Source organism: Polistes dominula, unplaced genomic scaffold, assembly GCF_049000335.1.
Source record: "Polistes dominula isolate Pdom_NZ unplaced genomic scaffold, Pdom_raw_medaka contig_15, whole genome shotgun sequence".
Lineage (NCBI taxonomy): Eukaryota > Metazoa > Arthropoda > Insecta > Hymenoptera > Vespidae > Polistes > Polistes dominula.
In genome coordinates, this window is record NW_028300915.1 from 6120335 (window position 1) to 6140141 (window position 19807).

The 19807-nt window shown below is 37.0% G+C and overlaps 1 protein-coding gene and 1 long non-coding RNA gene across 3 annotated transcripts in view; one reads left to right on the forward strand and one right to left on the reverse strand.

Moving 5' to 3' along the window:
- The window catches only part of LOC107069286 (ankyrin repeat and sterile alpha motif domain-containing protein 1B), a 114164-nt gene that overhangs the window by 85805 nt on the left and 8552 nt on the right, over window positions 1-19807 (forward strand). The gene's annotated exons all lie outside the window — the stretch shown is intronic.
- Window positions 15632-18935, reverse strand: LOC149033204 (uncharacterized). Its single transcript, XR_016175893.1, has 2 exons — window positions 17746-18935; window positions 15632-17677 (listed from the first exon to the last, which is right to left on the reverse strand). It is a non-coding gene; the product is annotated as an uncharacterized LOC149033204 (long non-coding RNA).

Sequence of the window (19807 nt, forward strand, 5' to 3'; positions counted from 1 at the left end):
TAATAAATAAGAATAAAATCATTTTTTTTAATAATATATAAAAATTAAAATAAAAGGTAAATTTCATCATTGCGAACTGTATATAATTCATATAATTAAATGAATTAGTTAATTCAATTAGTTGAGATCAACGATCACTTTATTCTATTTGCCTTTCAATAAAAATACTGAAATTATAACTTTTTAAATAATCTTAACGCTTTTTAAGTGTCTATCATAAATAATCGATAAGTGTATGTTGATTTGGAGCATGTAACTGACAGGGATAAGTAGAAGAGCAATGAGAATAGAAAAAAGAAGGCACCGAGATATGCAACGATGAGTGGAGACAGATAATTGAAGTGAGATAGATAGTACAGATAAATATAGTAAGTGGAAAAGAAAAAATGAAAAAAAAGAAAAAAAAACCTATGACGAGAAGAGTGGTGTTGTTAAGGGAAGAGGCGATAAAGAAAAAGAGAGACCGACAGAGAGACAGAGAGCGACGTGTAGTAGGCAGTAGTCGCGTTACTTCCGGTCGAGTGGGTGCTGTGCCTGGCAGCTGCGAAGTTTGCAGGACGGGAGGTTGTTGTTGCACATCCACGCGCCCCCTTTTGCGTATCCATCCCGGCCGTCAGCACCACCACCATCGTCATCGCAACCACCACCCTCCACCACCACCACCACCACCACCCTTAACCCTCTTTGAGCCATTCTTCCATCCAGTCTTTGCCTCCTACACCCTCTTTTATCGTTCCGTATCGTCACATCGGTTCATTCTCTAATTCGATTAGTTTAAATGGCATTAAAACAATCCTGTTGCAGGAGTGTGCACTCGCTCGCCTAATGCGAGATCGGCCGCGTCAGCTCCGCGAAACTTTACGGAAGCCTTCCTGTCGCTTTACAGCTGCAGCTGTTCTCTTATCCTCTTTTTCTCTTTCTCTTTCTCTTTCTTTTACTCTTACTTTTTCTCTCTATTTCTTTTTCTCTCTCTGTCATCTATATATCTCTTCTCGACGAAAGATCTATGGCTGACCACCTATCGAAAATATATTCCAGCCTTTCCCAGCGTTCATTCGTCAAAGAAATGCTGAATTATTTTCGAGGCCGAAACTCTCTCTCTCTTTTTCGATAATACTAAAAATTTATTTGGATTTTCTCTTTATTTGATCATCGGAAAATTGAGAAAGAACAGAAAAAAAACAATCTTTTCTTCTTATCTCCCGAATAAAATTTGACCTAAGGATTTTTCGATCATTTCGTCAAATTAGTTTACTTAAAAGATTGTTTTTTCCCTTTTTTCGGAATAATAAAAAAGTTTTGTTGAATCATTTAATAAGAGACGAATACTCGGTAAGTCTTATCATTAGCTGTATAATAATACATTGATGATAACTCAAATTCATGGAATCTATAAGAACGAAAAAATAATCTCTGCTAACTGAAAGGGAGTGAAAAAAAACCAACTGATATCATTGGGACACCAATTTCTTGCGGAAACGGGAATGATTTCGAAGAAAAAAGGGAAAGAGTAGAAGAGGAGGGTGGGAGTGTAATTCGAACGGCTCTCATAGATTCTTTGTCGTGTCAAACGCAATACAGAACACGCGAGCGCCGATTCGCCATCGCAGTCGGGTCAAAGGCCATTAGGTTCGTGAGTTATGAGACAAGTTCTAATACTCTAATAATCTGGTTGTTGATCGCTTAGCTTTAGTCGTGTACAAATAGCTCAACTCGTGTCTTAGTGTGTGCAAGAATCTAAGAAAAAGAAGAAAGAGAAAGAGAGAGAGAGGTAGGGGGATGGAAAAGGACAGGGAAAGGAAAAGAAAGTATCGCGAACCCTCGGATAGGAAGCTACCCAAACTTTATTCGAGCCGATCAGCCGCACGCCTTCCTTCCATTTCCTCGTCCCTTCATTCTTTTTCCCTTCCTACCTTATTTGATACCTCTGCCATTCGTCCTCTCGTGTGCTTCTCCGAAATCATTTCTCTTTCTTTTGATTTTTTCCTTTTGGGCATTACCTTTTTGTTTCTGGATCTACGATATTTCCAAAATCAATACAAAAAATTCTGCAACTTTTATTAAAATAATTGTCAAGTTTTATCATTTATATAAAGATATTTGTAATTTTTATCATTTATATAAAGATATTTGTAATAATTCTATTTAATCTTATTCACATTTCATCTGAAAAGAGTTTAATTAAATTTATGTTAAGTGCAATATGAAAGGAATAGATATAACATATAAATTAGAAAATATTTGACTTTTATGAATAACGTTAAGATTGATTTCTTTTCATTAATATCCATTGAGATATATTATCTAACAAAATCGTTTGAGTACAGGATAAAAGATGTATTCGATGATATGGGTCATCGAAAGTCAGGTAGAGGATATCAGGAACATCATACATATATATATCACAGATCGAAGCAATTTTTTGACAATGGCAAGTAGTTGTCGCTGACTCATCTTACCCTGCATCAAGCGATATTCTCTGAGCCGATGAGGATGAGACATAGGGATAAAAGGTGGAGAAAGGGGAGGGAAAGGGGCGCGAACACGCGAGCTGTAACTAAATTTAAAATTTTTACTTACTTCCAGGCTACTGCTCACCCCTCGTTTCATCATTACACATTGCAATCAGTCGCCACTGTCCTTTCTCTCTTTCGCTTTTACCCCCAACCCACCTCCAGCCCTTTTCTATCCTTCTCTCTTTCTCTGTCTCTTTGCGCAGTCGTTGCTCGTCTTCCACTATTCCCGGATTGCTTGTAACCGGATTAACTAGCAGATATTTGATAAACGGACGATGGTAGTTTGCGAAGTTAGGAGAACAGAGACATTTTTAGGATGAACGCGTGGAAGATAAATCTGGTCATCCCTTCTAAAAATATCCTTCAATTAGGAGAACAGTATAGGATATTATTTTTTCGATGCTTTCAATTGGTATACTTGAAACGGTACTTTTTTTATAATCTCGAAATTTTTAATAAAACTTCGAAGAACATGACTTTCAATGTAATTTTTATTGAAAAATAAATAATGTTTACAATATCGTGATACTTATAGTATATATTTTATTTAAATTCAAATGAATAAAAATTGACGAGTGTTACGTATGATGAGAAACGGCTGGCTCTCCAAAGAATTTCCGTCGAACGGAAGGCTACGAGTATGCAAATGAACTTTTTACGATCACGTGAATTATCAATAGTAATAGATCTACGTTAGATGGCAGGAAAAAGAGAAAGATTTGTTAGCAAAAGAGATGACACAAACAATTGAAAAAAGATACGTAAATTCAATTTGAAAAATTATCCTTAAAAATTATACGAAAATGACGTTTTAATTATTAAATTTTAGGTTGTTATTAGATTATTCGTTTATCGTGTAATAGATGATAATTCTTTTATAATATATTATTTTATTTAATATAAGTATTGCACAAAAGTAAACAGATTATTTACAACAAATTAGGATTATCCTCGATAAAAAGTGATTACTAAGAACTTTATTTCCAATCTTTAATCCAAATTTTTTCATATTATAATATTTGACCGACCTTAATAATCTCGTTCTTATTCAAGGAAGTTCTTTCTTTGTGTTATGGGATAAAGGAATCATTCAATGGATGCTTGCTCAAGGAGTTATTTTTTGCTTTTAAACTCCCACGATATCTCGATTAACTTGAGTAAAGTTTACGGCGATGATGCGCGGAGTGAAGAGCGCGTAGTTTCTAAGTACGGGATACAGTCGCAATTCATCGTTCGAAAGTTTCACAGAAAGGGGGTGGAGAAATAAGTAGAAGCCGCGAATAAAATCGGGACAAGAATAGAAAGGGAGAAAGAAAGGGAAGAGAAGTCAGAGAATCTCCAGCTACTTCCAAACACATCGAAGTTGTTTCTTTTGTCTCGAAAACCAGACAAGTTTTTGCAATCGCAACTTTTCTACACCCCATCCACTAAACAAGATCCACAAATGTCGATCTCATCTTAAAAAGTACAAACCATTGCGGTTTCGTAATCAAAGAAATCGAGATTTATTTTATTATTAAACATTTTATTAATACTATATCAAAATATCAAACACATGTGTTTATATTCGAATATATTAAAATGTAAGTTGTATTATATACAATAATATAATATATATTCGAACGATTAAGTTTTATTACGACGAAATAGAGAAATTTAAAAATAATTTTTCATTCAAATAATTATTTTTTTCGTATATTTTTATTATATTATATATATTATTCAAGTATAAATGAACAATATTCATTATAATATTGTATAGAAGTTATACATTAAAAAAAAAAAACACGAAAAATGAAATAAAAATTCTGTATTTAATGTGAATATTACATACTTTGAGAGAAAACGTTATTATGAAACCAATTATGTTCACGAGATGAGAGACTCGATCGATGGTACAAAGGTGTACACATATTTGTTTTCATGAGAAACATTCTTATATGTTAACTGATTGCTCGTAATTACAACGACTAACTTTTATCTTACTAGTAAGATTATCAAATAAGAATAAATCGATTAAATAAAATTATAATATAAATCGTTGTAAGAGTAATATCATTTTATCTCTCGCATTGCTTTTCTCTTTAAATTTTATCCTCCATATTTCGCTTATTTTCTCTTGTTAATTATACGCAAGTGATTGAGCGTTAAAAATAATCGTGGAATAAAGAAGAAAATCTTGTCTGGAATGTTATTTATTATATGTTGATAGGAAGATTAAGAAGAGAATGAGTAAGGTTAAAATCGAAAGATGTAAAAGAGGGAAAAGTATAACCAGATGAAGAACAATTGTGAATTAATTTAGAAAACCGTTTCATTCTATTCTTCGCATTTTCGTCATTTTCTTCTCTTTTTCCTTCCGTATCTTCGTTTCTCTTCCTTTTTCTTACTCATATTCCCTTCTTCCCTTAATTACTGGCGAAAGAACAATAAGATTTAGTGTGCTTTTGTCCCGAGCAAAAATGAGAGATTACCGTGCGGGTCAGCGAGTACATCGTGCTCGAAGCATTTGCAGGTAAACGGGGCGGACACGGACGCATTCTCCAAGCTTGACGTCCATTGTTCGAAGAGAAGAGAAGTGAGAGGGGGAAGAAGAGGAAGAGAGAGGGAGAGAGTGAGAGAGTGAGAGAGAAAGAAGAGAAACACAAGGAAGAACAAAAAGTCAACGACCGAGAAAGTGGATGTCGAGTGGATGCACTTTCGATCGTTCGGAGTGCGTGCCGCGGGGTTATCCGATTAAAAAGGATCTCACGTTCGTTCTATGGATGACCGCTTGCCGTTACGTTTTGCGGGATTGATTCGGTATTTTTTGCTTGCGGGAGAGTTTTTCGTGAGCGTTTAATGATCGGAGCAACTTTAAAATCAATCAAACATTTCCAAGAAATCGTAAATAATGTGATACATTTTTTTTTAATAGTTTCTCATTTATAGTTTGATTTGTTAAAGACATATTTTGATAATATAACTACCGTAAGTTTAATAAAAAAAAGACGATGATCGCGAACGATCGTAGATCGTTTTTAACAAGGGTAGATGTCTTGGATATTTTCGACGGGACGAACGATCGAAACTTCCGGCTCGACTCATCAGCACGCGTCGCCCCATATTACGGATAACTATTCTTTCCGCTCGTTGCGAATCCCCTATTGTGATCGAAGACCCTCGCGTAAACGATACAGTTTTGAAGGGCCCTTTCTATCCCCATTCTGTATCCCCATTTTGTGTCCTGTAGAAACGGCACCCTACTAGACCATACTTTGCCTTTTTCTCTAACTTCTCTTTCTCTTTCTCTTTTATCTATCCATCTATATCTCTATCTATGGATGTATATATATACGTCTCTTCTTTTCTTCAAACTATCCTTGTCTCGTTGTTTCCGTCATTCCAAGCTCGTAGCTCGCACAATATCCCTTCGGCTCTTTTAAGGGGGTAGTGGTGGTGGTAGTGGTGGAGGTGGGTGACGTTGAATGAGAAGAACAGAGAGAGAGAGAGATAGAGAGAAAAAATAGAAAAAAATTAGCAAAGGAAAGAGTCAAAGAGAGAGAGAAAGAAGATCAGCATGACGGAGGGTAGTGGAAGAAAGGAAGAGGGCGAGGAGGAAGGGTGAGAGGAGGATGGCGTTTCCTTCGATCCCAGTTCCGGATTAAACTTTAATTGATTCAACTCCGTGGTCTGTAGTCAGCGAAGCGCATAGAAGAGGAGGGCACTCGCCCCCTTACCACTAGAACCTGGACCAAGGTAGAACGTTCTACCCTTCTCCTCTTCTGCTTCCTCATTCCCTCTCCAACTACCACTCTCCTTCCTTTTAACCTCCTGCACCAGGATGCCCCCATTATTCTCTTCCGCAGTAGTCCGATGCGTCGCGGCGTATCGACTTGGATGAGAAAGTATAATAATAATTGCCGAAGAATAAGGAAGAAGAAAAAGAAAAAGAAGAAGAAGATGAAAAAGAAGGAGGAAAACAAGTGGAAGGAGACTGTTCTTTGTAAATAGGATTCACTTAATGCGAAATCTTAGGAGGGTAGTAGTGACATTGCTATCACGATAATGATTTGGAATAAATGTCGGTGTTCTTAAGAATTGAATTGCTACAATCGAAAATTGCTGTCTTATTAATTGGACTTAAATATCATAATATGATTGAGGAAAAAATAGGATATTAGATCGAAAGGGAAGATTCGGAATAAAAATTACTCGATTTTTTTCCTATTAATCTTTTTCTGTTTTCTTTTTATAGAACAATTGAATTTGTAAAAAATTTGTTTTATCGTTTTCTATTCGTGTGTCCTATTTATTTTTAATTTGATTAAAATTACAATTTTCGGATAAGAAAATCCGTTTCTCGTAATTTCACGTAAAATTTCGCTAGGAGTAATAAATCTGGTAGGTATTTTTTTCTAGTTAAACTCGTTTGCTAACAACGCCATAACCATATTGGCTCAACGTAGTTGTGGCTCCGCCTATAAGACTTCCCATTCAAAAATCTACGCTGATTGTTAGAGCGTTTCGAAGGCATTGCAAGAACAAGGGGAGAACGAGGGAAAGGAGGAAGAACATCGATAGGAGGTCGAGAGAAAGAGAGTACCCTGCACCCTTTTATTTGGGTATAATTGGAAGGATCGCGCAGAAAACAAAGGGTAGGCCAGTTTATGGCCAGATATTTCTTTTTCTTCACGAGGGAGGGGTACGGAAGAAGGCTGTAACGAACGAGAAGAAAAAAAAACGGAAAATAGAGAAATAGAACGCATAAACAATTACCGTATACGATATATTTTTGAAAATATCAAAGAGAGAAAAAGAGAGAAATAGAAAGAAAAATAGAAAGGCTGCGAGAATCGTGTTACGCAAAACTTGCAAAATAAGTGAGAAAGAGCTGCAAAGTTGGTTAAGTCAGTTCTTACTTTTTAAGCTTTCTCGTGACCTTTCGTCCTTTTCACCTCTATCTACATGCTTTCTTTTTTTTACCATCTTTGCTGTTCATTTCTCTTTTACCACGTTCTTCATTTACACTGAAAAGAGCAAAGTAAAAAGAAAAGAAAGCAAGGAAGATAGAATTTTGAAAAAGAAGGAGAGAGAGGGAATCGACTGCTATCATTAAGGTCGGCTCAATGTGTGGCAAGGCATCGTTAAAGATTATTAGATTTTACAGTTAACAAGAAAATTATAATCGAAATTGGTTATGTAATCGTGCGGGATATTTCTCTCGTGGGTTGTATATTCTTACAACGTGCATCTCTCTCTCTCTCTCTCTCTCTCCTGTAATCACATTTCACATCTCGCGTGATATTTGTCCAGTTATTAAGTAAAACAGTATCGATAAGTTTACATTTATTTTTCAAAAATTTTCATTTGTACGATAGATATCGATGTATCATCAATTTTCCTGTTCCCTATCATACATAAAACGTTTCGTTTGAATTTACATCAATATCTGAAACATAAGATCAGATTTATTTTGATTGTTGTTTTATAAGTGATAAACCAAGAGACAAATATATTTATGTATATTTTTCAACTGAAAAACATAAATCAATCCTTCTAGAGATGAACATAAATTGAGATATCAAGATGGAATGGTCGTCAGATAGGAGACCTTGTGAAAATTCGCGAAAGATGTTGGGAGAGGAGCCAACCGAAGAAAAGACACAACAGGGGTTCGAAACATTTGAAATTTAAGTGGGAGGTTATGCGGGACTATAAAGCCACGCGACCGGAGACGCCTGGCAGGCGCGTCGCGGCGCGGCGCGGCGCCGAGGACGTTAGGTCTTCCGCCGCACCAGGAATAACTAAGTTTTCGTTTTGCGAATCTCTTTCCGTCGACAAGGAGGACTACGATGACAACAACAACGATGACAATGGCAACGCAACGACAACGACAATGACAACAACAACGACAACTACGTCGAAAACGACAGCGATAACAAAACATAGATGGTCTCTTCTCCTACACTTATATGTCCGGATGCACGTTGCAATAGCATTGGTCCGGGTCACAGACCATTAAGCCTCAGGTTCACCACAATAAGGGCCGGTGTTCCGCTTCGGGTAACGGCTAACCGCTATTATCGAGCCAATGAGCCAGGATCACTGATTCACTGGGATTTTCCCATTTCTCGAATGTAGAAATTCGAGCCACCCCTAAACATCCGATACCTCATGCAGGGTAACGCTTAAGATTTTTTAAATTCGACTTTTATGATTTTATCATTACTCAATGAGAAATATATTACTATTTATGAGAAATTTATTTAAAATAATGAAGGATTTATTTAATATAATACCAAATCAATTGGTTTGATAAATTCTTTTAGGTTAATAAAAAAGTTATTGAGTTTGATGGAAAATATGAAAGAGAGACTAAGATCTATTGTAGAACAAAACTGAGATGGAGAAGTAATGAGTTATTTTTACTTCGAATCGATCTTTCGAGAATATATATATACAATCGATTGAGAATCTATCCCAATTTCTGGATGGCGGAAACTAAACCGCGTTCGCATTCATAGCCTAGAAATTCGGAAACGTGGCTTCTTCCGGGTCACTCGTTGCGCTATTTCCGCGATTCGTCGTGACGATATATGAGAGTCTCTGAGGTCACGCGAATTTCTCTCCTTTATTGCATCAAGAATTTGATGAAGGCTGCTGCCATCGTCGAGGTTGAAACGAGAGGAAATACGCGCGTATGCTGGAAGAACGAGAGAAAAGGAAAGATAGAAAGAGAGAAAGAGAGAGAAGGAAAGAGAAAAGGACGAGAAAGAGGGGTTGGGAGGATGGCCGGAGTATATTACCGGCGTTACGGTAGTAGCGACCCGGCTGTAGCTATAATCTGTTTATAAAACAATTTGCGGACCAAGTGATGCGTGAGATACAATATATCTGCAAACATTGTTAGCATCAGACCGATGAGGATTGCATAGGTAAGGGTAGAGGAAGACGATGTTGGATAGGACCGACCCTTTTCTGAGAATGGTCGATGTTGGGTGAAAATCGCGACATCCTCTGATTCATCGTGATCTAATAAAGTGACAAGGATCTCGAATCTCGATTGCTCCTACCGACGTGGTCACGTCAAACGATTTCTATTAACGTTCGGAGTTTTTCATTGCTTCCTTATAGTAATGTCTTTCCAATCGTAAATCTTTTTTTCTTAACGATGACTTAATGTACCTTTTTCTAAAGATTAACAATATTTTTTTTTAACAATTTTCCAGATGGTATAGTTCAATTAGATATATTTAGAATTTAACATACTCTAATTACAACTCTAATTACTAGTAAAGAAAAAGATCTGGAATTTTCTTTAAATATTTTCACCGATTGAATTATCGATTTTTCTTCTTAACTTAACTAACTTAGATAATCGTACTTTGAGCAATAAGTCTTTCTCGTTGCCAGTGAACTCAATCGCATTGGAATATAGTGTGAAAAAAGTTAATTTCGTTTCGCTAACGGTTATTCCGTAAAGTGGTTCTTGAAAGAGCGACAGAAGGCATACGTTTAAATACAGCTCTGATGTGAAAGTAATAGTGACGCCGAAATGAGAGATAGAGAAAGATAAAGAGAAATAGAAGATAAAAGATAATGGAAGAAAAAAAAATAAATAAAAAGAAAGAAAGAAAAAAAAAAGAAAGAAAGAAAAGTGCAAAAGAAAGGGAAAAAGAGGGAAGTAGACGATACTTCACCGATAGGAACGTTCGGAAGGACTTGAAAAGCTCGTTTTCTCGAGCCTGCTCGCGTATCCGGCCGTTTTAATTAATCGGATTCGAGATTTCGTTATTGCCACCGATTAGCTTACGTACCAGTGCGCATATTTTTTCGAACGTAAAACGCGTAGTAGAGAAGACTAAAACATCAATTTCATTCCCGCCAGTCCCTGTGTACCCTTCTCTCCTCTTCCCTTCCACCCCTTCATCCTCCTCATCCCTCTGGACGATTCACCGTGTCGATGATGGACAAAACGCGCATATTTCTCTCTTTCTCTCTCTTTTTTTCTATCTCTTTCTTTTTCTCTCGCATATTTGTGCGTTCGCATTTTCAGCAAGCTACCTCTCACCAACACCCATCCATGGAACGAACCTCATCCTTTTGCACGATGCAACGCTACCATCGTTGCTGCAAATGTTGCTAGCTGTTGGCTACATCGATGTCCTGCGTGAAGCTACACTTCATGCAACAGTAATTTCATCGTTATTTTTATAAATTGGATGGCCCGAGGTTTACGCTTCAGGTATCACCGTCCGTCAGATTATAACTTTTTGTAATATTAAAGTTCACCGGTGCTGTCTCTCTCTTCCTCTCTCTCTCTTTCTCTCACATATACACTCTTTTCGTTCGTCCGAATTGCTGTACATATATTCCCAACTGCAATGGTGACCGTCCGACCGTTGCTCCTCTTCCTTCTTTCTTCATAACATCTATCTCTCTTACTCTAGTCCTCCACTTTTCCGCCATCTGAACGAGCTCTTCTGTTCGCAACACGGCCCCGTAACGTTTTGTGTAACTATGAGCGAGAAAATTATCGCCAGAACTGTTTTACCACCCTAAAAGAGTAAACCAGCACGAGACAAACTGTCATTTGTGAACGAATCTTGGACCCTTTTTGCATTTCTCCGCTTTCTTTTTCTTCTTCTTATTGTTTTATTTCTTTCAATCTCTCATTTTTACGCTTTCTTCTTTTTTTTTCTTTTCCTCCCCACTAACCCTACTCTTCCTTTTGCTCTTCTTTCTTTTTCTTCATCTTCGAGATAATGGAATGGATGGATGATAACAACGCTCGCCCTTTTACTCGTCATTTCTTTGTTCGGTCGGATTTTAGCGGGAGCTTTCGGGTCGCAAGTAAAATGCAAATGGATGGACCTCAGCTCGTTAGGAGACACAATTTTAGGGAGACAAGAAAATTCGTAATAATTATAATTAAAAACATTCTAAATTCAACCATAAATTTATACAATTCTTTTTATGCATCTATTTTCAGTTGATTTTAATTTCGTTCATTCTTTTTAATATATTATTTATTAGTTTTAAGTTATATGCATTTATGATAAATAAAATAAAATAATGTTTATATTTCAAAACTATAAAAATACTTATTCATTGTACATAGAAATAATATGACACTGTGGAAATATTAGAAATAAAATTAGAAACGAGAGTTAATATATATTATATATTAAAAAAGAAGAAGAAATACTTCCGTTTCCCTTAAAGAAAGTGGATTTTTATTAAAGCTTTCCAAACGTAAGCGTGTGCGGCATATCGAGAGAAAACAAAAAACGAGTAAGAAAGAGAAAAAAGTGAAAGAGAGAGAAAAAAGAAAGCTCGTTGCGAAGGTGACGAGGGTAAGTTCTTTCAGGGGTGTTTAAAGTGGGCAGCTTGGTGACAAAGGGGTTAGCGAGGGTTTCTGTGAGCGGTGCGGGTGGGCGGTAGTCGAAAAAGAGGGGGGTGGTGCTACCGACACGTGACTGCTCGTGTCGCTGTAGGAGGGCTGGCTAACCTATAGAAAAAAAGAATGGGCTTATACGTACGTACGTGAACGCACGTCCGACAATTCGCTTCGAGAAAGAAAAGATCCAGAAAAATTGACGGACGATCTGCCAGCGAGAAATGAATTATCGCTTGGCTTTGTAACATAGTTGGTCATTACATCTTTGAACAATTTTTCTACCTCGAAAATCAGATTACGATGTGACATTTTGTCTGATTTTTAAAGATTAACTAAATAACTTATCGCAAAATTCAGTCAACTACTTGATCACGTTGGATTATACCATTATAGTTCTCGTCCGATCGCTAAAGTTAAACAACGTAGGCGTGAATTATAAAATGGATGGAAAAACATGAACCGTGTCTTGTTGACTCCAAAGAGAAGCGATAAAAAAAACGCAAACTCTTTGATAGTATTGAATAAATATGAGAAAGTGTTCGGAGACATATTGATTCGAATCAATAAAAGGAAGAATAAAGTGATACAACTTATCGAAAAATTTGCTCTTCCGGTCTAAAGTTTTTATCTCTTACGTTACTGCTTTTTAATCATATTATCTTAAAGCAAAAATTGACATTTATATTTTGGATAGGTTATTCTGAGAAAAAAATAGGCATTTTGTAAGATATATGTAATACTTAACGATGGAAAAAGGGAAAGAACAAAAATCGGATATACTCGCTGACTTTGGATGGAGGGAGAAACGAGGGTGGACGAGAAAATCTCAGTGGATTGAGTCGTCCTCGTTGTCGACGATCTACGACGAGAGAGGCAACGTGTATCAAATCGCGCATTATAATTGGACGAGCGGCGCTTACGGACGATCTGCACGTGCCGGGATATTGTGCGATCACAGTAAGACCTGCTCGTATATTATTCCTACGGAATCATAACTCTAATTCTCGATATCGAATCGAATTACACGGCGATTGTAATGGGAGTCTCGTTTTAACGTCAAGTGAGAGAACAAGAATACGTTTTAGGGTGAAAGCTTAACTTTGCTTCTATATATACATATAGAAGTATATTTGTGGGTCAACTAAATAGAACAAATATTTTTTCAAAATGGAGGAAAAAATTGTTACTTAAAGTGATGACTTTAATTGTGTATTTAGAATATTCATAGTTAAGTTAATAAAACATTTAGCAAGTCGTTTGTCAAATTTGTAAAACTTTATCAGGAAAAAAGTATTTTAATATATACATAATATTTGTAATCATATGATTATCAAATTCGATGTGTTATCGAGATCTTCGAACGAAAGTATAAAAAAGACATCTTTTATTTCATTTCAGACAACATTATCGTTGATGTTGATGGAACTTAAGTAAAGTAGCTTATTGTTACTTTATCTCTTCATGTATCTTCCTATCTCGTTCAATTCTTTTTCTCTTGGAAACGCCCACGTAAAACGAAATTAAGAAGAAAGAAAAAAAAATAGAAGGAAGGGTGGCAAAAAAGTGAGATTATTAAAATACGACGAGGAGGAAAAAAAACTAAAAAAAAAAATAAAGAGCTGATCGGGTGTCCAAAGAGGCGCGTGTCGAACTGTACGACGTTGCTTAGTGATAGTAGTAATGGTGACGATGGTGATGGTAGTGGTGACTGCCGATTCTCACCCCGTTAACGCGCGCCAACCCTAAACGTTTAAACGACATTACGCACGCTGCTTGGCTCGCATCGGCCGTCGCTCGACGCGTGGGACAACCGTGTGCAAACTGGATCGATCGGTGAACTGGTATGCCACGCTTACAATTTGCATTTAGTAATGATGTTCGTCTCTTCCTCGGTGCACTCTGTACCACAGACTCCCAAGAATCTAGCATATACGACCGATCGATCGTCCGGGTGCCAAATAACGGCTTTACCACTGTTCTAGATTTTTCCCCTTAGATATTATTGTATTTCGAAAAAGTAAGAAGATAAATAATATGAATTAAACGATTTAAAATCTTTTTATTTCTATTAGATGTTGAAAAATAATTTTCTTAATGCTTTAATATTAAATTATTTATAAATCTGTTTTGAACGTTAATAGTCGTCTGCCATTTTATAACACATTTTACGTGTTATAAAATTACGAAACATTTTACTAGTCAGAAGAAAAACTATTAATAAGCAAGATTGCATTACTTTCATATTTGTTATAAAAAGAATATCGAATTTATTTCTACATTTAAATATAAAGTATAATAGACTATATTATAAATATTACTTATATAGTATATGAAGTAATATTTTTATGGTAAATATGTAAAACCATGGGCGACTTAATAATCAAATAAAATTTACACTTAATTATGTATCTTGGTTAGGTTATTATATGTTCTATGTCGAAACTCGTGCTTTTTGATTCGAGGAAATGTCCGTGAACGAAGGTCACTAGGGAGAAAGGAGAAGAAAAAGGATAGGGGAAAAAAGAGATTATAAAAGAAGGAAAAAGGAAGAGAAGAGTCGAGCGAAGTGGACAGAGAGGTAGCAGCGAGTCCACGTAATATAATTCAGTAAGTTTATGACTGGCCTGGGGGAACGATGGCGGTTTGCATATAACCAGGAGGATAAGTTCGCCGCGGGATACACGAGGGAGAGAAAGAGAGTGTGCGACCAAGTTGGTTGAAGAAGAGAAAGACGAGAACGAGAAAAGGAGGAGATTTGGTTGGAAAAGAAAGGAGTGAGTCTGAGGAAGAGTGAAAGAGAGAGAGAGAGAGAGAGAGAGAGAGAGAGAAAGAAGCACAGAGAGAAAGGGAGGTGAGACAGGGTGGTTGGTTGGCCGTATTTCTTGTCTAGTGAGCTTTACGGTAGCACACTGCGTTATGACCGCGGAATGGATTATCATTTCTCTCTCTCTCTCTCTCTCTCTCCTTTTCTCTCTCTCTCTGTCTATCTCTCTTTCTCTTTCTGTTTTCCCTGTCTCATCCCACCCTCCAGTACGTCTTTCTTTTCCTGTTTCGAGTCCCTCTTTTCCGTACCCTGATGGTTTCTTTCTCTCTCTTTCTCTCTTCTATAAAGGCATGCAAAATAGGACGAGAGAAGAAAAAGAGAAGGAGATACCAAAGACGGGTAGGAAAAGAGTAGGGAGTGAGAAAATGTCGTGGAATTCTCCCCTTTTTTCGAAGCTTCTTCCTTTCCTGTATGTTGTTACCAACACGTCTCGGTCTTCTTACAGTACGTGAGATAGAGAGATAGGAAGAAGGATACATCTGGATGGAGGTATAAGAAAGAAAAAAGGGAGAAAAATGGCGATGAAGAAAAGACACTCAGATAGCTCAGCCGTAGAAGAAACTGAGATCCTCTGTATACGCATAACAATACGGGGTGTCTCGATGAAAATACTAGAGTTTCTCTTTATCTTTTTTTTTTTCCTTTTTTCTTTTTTCTTTTTATCGAAGCAAATTCTTTTTATTTTAATATCGAAGCTATGAAGAAAAGAGAGAACTCTTTTCACTCGAACGATGTAGTTGGAAACGAGTTCAACGCTCATTGTATTTATTTAGACCACACCGATGTAACGTCTATTATTTAAGCTTTGTATTACTTATCTTTTCTCTTTTTTTTATGTTAATAAATACTATTCTACAGGCGCAATAACTCTTTTATAAATAAATTCGAGATTAATTATAAAAAGAAAAGTAATTAATATTCTATTTATTTATAATTTTTTAACGTCGATTTCTTAATAAGAAAAAAAAATAAATAGACAAGAATGGAATAGCTTTTATTTGAAAGAACACCCCGTACGTACATACATACGTACGTGAAAATAGATCCATGAATTCGTGCAATGCATGTACTCGTATCTATATACATAAATGTACACGAAATGTACATACATTATATATACATTCATACATACATACCTACCTACCTACAGACATGGTGCTCACATAATCGCTAGTGTGTATTTTCCATGTGAGGGAGATCAAGTACGAGACCGAGACTCTCTTTTTCTCTTTCTCTCTTTCATCTTATGTTGCACAACATTGGCCGCCATCATTGGAACAAGCCGGCTGGAATTAATTTGAATGTTTTTTGAGCGGTACGGCCCGAGGAGCTTCTTCTTGCAAGAAACGCCACCGACCTTCGCTCCCGACTAACTCACCCTCTTCGACCCATCCCCATCTTTTACAGCCGCATTGCCTTTCTTCTACAGTTCCACCCACTCTCTCTCTCTCTCTTTCTTCTTCTTTCTCTCACTCTTACTCTTCGCCTCTCTTGTTTTGTGAAACACCCGCGTGAGTCTCTACGACAACTCCCTGAAGGCTCATAAATATACACTGATATTGCGTCCGTACTACCTAAGAATATCGCAATTTATTTATTTTCTCTTTCTCCTTTTTTCATTCTCCTACTTTGTCTAACATCAATCCGTAGAAATTTTTCATTTTATTAGTGAGCAAAAACAAGGATAAGGAATAAGTTTTACTAAGATAAAAGAGAACATAAAAATGATATTTGAACGATAGATACTCGTTTACTCGAGTGTGTAACAGAAAGAAGTGATTCGGGTCAATGAGAAGGCGGACATTAAGTTCAATGCAAAACGTCAATTTAAACAAGTTCTATGATAATAAAATAGTCGTTAGACAAATTTGAATGTTCTTTTATTTGCAATATACCAGAGTTTTGAAAAGATTTTGTTGTTAAATAAAAAAGAAACAGATTAATCTCGGTCGTTTAGAGGAAACAACAAGGACATCGAAACGAATATTTCGTTGTTTAGCAACGGATGACGTTTTATCATTTTATGTTTGACAGAAAAGTACGAGTACGGTGGGGTTTGCATTACTTTCCTCGTTTGTTCGACTATTAACCCCTAGACTCGGTGAACATTCAACGGTATACGATGATAGTTTTGGTTTTTCATTACGCAACAGACATATATGTATTTCCATCCTCTCTCTATTTTTTTCCACGCTCTTGTCTCGTTGCTTACTCCGAAATATCAGTGACAACACGTAGGAACGATATCGTTGCCATCAGGATTGCTGCGAGCTAGAGGAGCTAGCATGTACACGTGTACACCACCATCCTCACTGACACGATCTTACACTTATACACATAGAGAATACCGCTGAACTTTATGTACCAGAAGTGATAGGTACATTTGTTCGTTATTTCGTCGTGTTTTTGTTTTTAGAGGGACTTTATTTACGACCGGATAGCGGAGCCACAAATATGCGACGAGATCGGACGGCGAGTTTTGTTCGCCGATATTCGCGGCGTTCGTTCTATCGTTCGTTCTCTCGTTCGTTCGTATGTTCATTCAGTACCAAGTATCACTTCGCGGCACTTTTATATCCACAATAATTTGCGAGGGTGCTCCGACGTCATCCGCCACGCGTATAGTCGAACGCACACGGCGACGTATCCCGCGAACCGCGAGTAATGATAATGAACCGCGGCCCACTGGCTATGGGTCATTTATCTTTCTCTCTTTTTACCTTTTATTTTTTTTTTATTTTTTTTTGTGTTTTTTTTTTTTTATTAGATCCCGACAAATCCAACGCGAAAAGAAAATGATACTTGTTCGAGATTACATAGAAAAATAGCATCGAATTTGTTTCTATAAATACAATAACGTAACACGCGTTATCGATGTTTTTTTTTTAATGCGACTTCAATCGATTATCATATATATGAATATTAATTATTATAATGGTAGAACGGAGGTGTAATCTAAAAATGAAAAGAGAAATTTGTATTGGAGGAAATTTGTATTGTAAAGACCCTGCTTACTTACTTACCGGAACTAGTAAATTTTCTTATATTTTTATCGTGAATTTATTATCGATTTGACGTATCGAACGAATTTTTCCTATCTCGTGTCACGTTACACGCGATTGAGCCGAAAAGGAAAGCAATTTTTTGCAGTCTCGAACTTTTCAGGAACGTCGTCGTCGTCGTATTGCGAAGACGTTTTCGCATAATAAATCTGAGAGATATTTGTTAGGGGTGGATAGGAAGCATTTGTCTATGTTAAGGGGGTAGGAAGAGCGCCGACAACACGGGCGCCTCCATCTATCAGCGACTCCGGCAAACACATCAATCTACGACTCACGCCACGATGGACAATTTTAAGGGTGGGAAAAAAATAAATGTCGATTGGCAAATCGGATCGATGGTATACTCCCTGGAAAGCTCGGAATCCATGATCGTTTATCTGGCTTGAGTAATTCGTTAAAACTATCGGTCCGTTCGAGAAGCAATCCGGTATTCCGCAAAAAAATCATTTCAAAGATGGTTTTTTTTCAAATTATTCTCAAAACAAATTGTTTTTCTTTCTCTCGTACAGTTTCGAAGAATTAAAAACGTAAATAAAATAACAAAAGCAGTTGAATCGAAAAATAAGGATGAAAATAGTCGATACAATTTGACAACGTCAAAAATTTGAACAAAATCTCATATAAGAATATAATAAATTAGAAAATCACGGGAGAATCTCATAGAAGCACCGTGAGAAATATATATTAAAATTTTACAAGCGTTTGAACGTGCGGATAAACGCAAATTACAAAAGTATCAGCTACTGGATTTTGATGATAGACTGTTGGCCGTTTCAACCGCGAAACCGAGCACAATAGGCAATTTCGCGTTTATCGAGAGAAGGAAGGAAGGGTTGGGGGGGGGGTGGTGGTATAGAAGAGGGTAGGTTAGCGTACGGTTATGCGAGGGTGGCCAAACGTAGGAGGTAGGAGGGAACAATATAGGTACTCGCTGTGATCAGCATGTAATTAGGCGGTGGTACGCGGGCAGACACGTGCGGACAATTCATCAAGGGGCCCGAAAGCGTTCCGACCCCTAGGCGCTCGACTGCCTCGGATCTTCTCAACTACGATACCATTTACTGGTGTTACAAGTACGAGGCATTTTGCCTAACTTACCTATTATTCCTTGTATGGTATCGCCATCGGCGACACGTTATTTACGAGTCGCTAAACTGGTAAATAGCGGAAGGTGAAAGAAAGCTTATCGAGCAAAATGAAAACCACTTAAATTCGATCCTCTTTTTCCTGACACATACAAAGAAAATATGTAGGTATATATAAATGAGCAAATAAATGTTTTCTAATTCTTTATTGACATCGTAAATAGATAATCATGTAATCGTGTAAATCAAATAGTATTTAAAATAAGTTATATTAGTATAAGGATATAAGTTGTTTAACATAATTTTTAAAAAGAGACATTTAAATCTTTGATAAGGATAATGAAAATCAACCAGCTTAAAATTTCTATTAGTCACGTTCCTCTCACCTTTGCTTTGCTGAAGGACTTTTTAAAATGGGTCAGAGTTGTGTACGATATGCCCAGCGAGCGTGTGGTTGGAAAAGGAATAAGAAGCAATGGAGAAAGAGGCACAGAAAGAGGAAGAAGAAGAGGGTATGCACGCATGCTCCTAACCACGTGGGTGTGTGCGTAGGTAACCGTTCTCTTGTCTGTCAGCGTTAGTGGCGGCGGGTTGCTATAGAGACGCGTTGCAAAAGGGAACATAATGGCGGAGAGAGAGAGAGAGGAAGAGAGGGAGGAAGAGAAGAGGGACTCGTGTACGGAGATAGTAGAGGGCAGGGAAAGGGGAGAAAAGGGCTGTAAAGTGGCGGATATGTAGGAGCGTAGGCAAGCAACCTCGGAAACTCTCTGTCCTCTTCTCTTCTCACCTCTGCCAGATAGCGATGAGAATCGATCGTTCTTGAAGCATTTACAGAGTAGCATTATTGGAGATTTTCAAACAAATTTTATTAATCCGTTTTTATGGTATATTCAATTTTAATTCTTCTATAAAATTTGAGCGATTAAGACTCTTTTCTA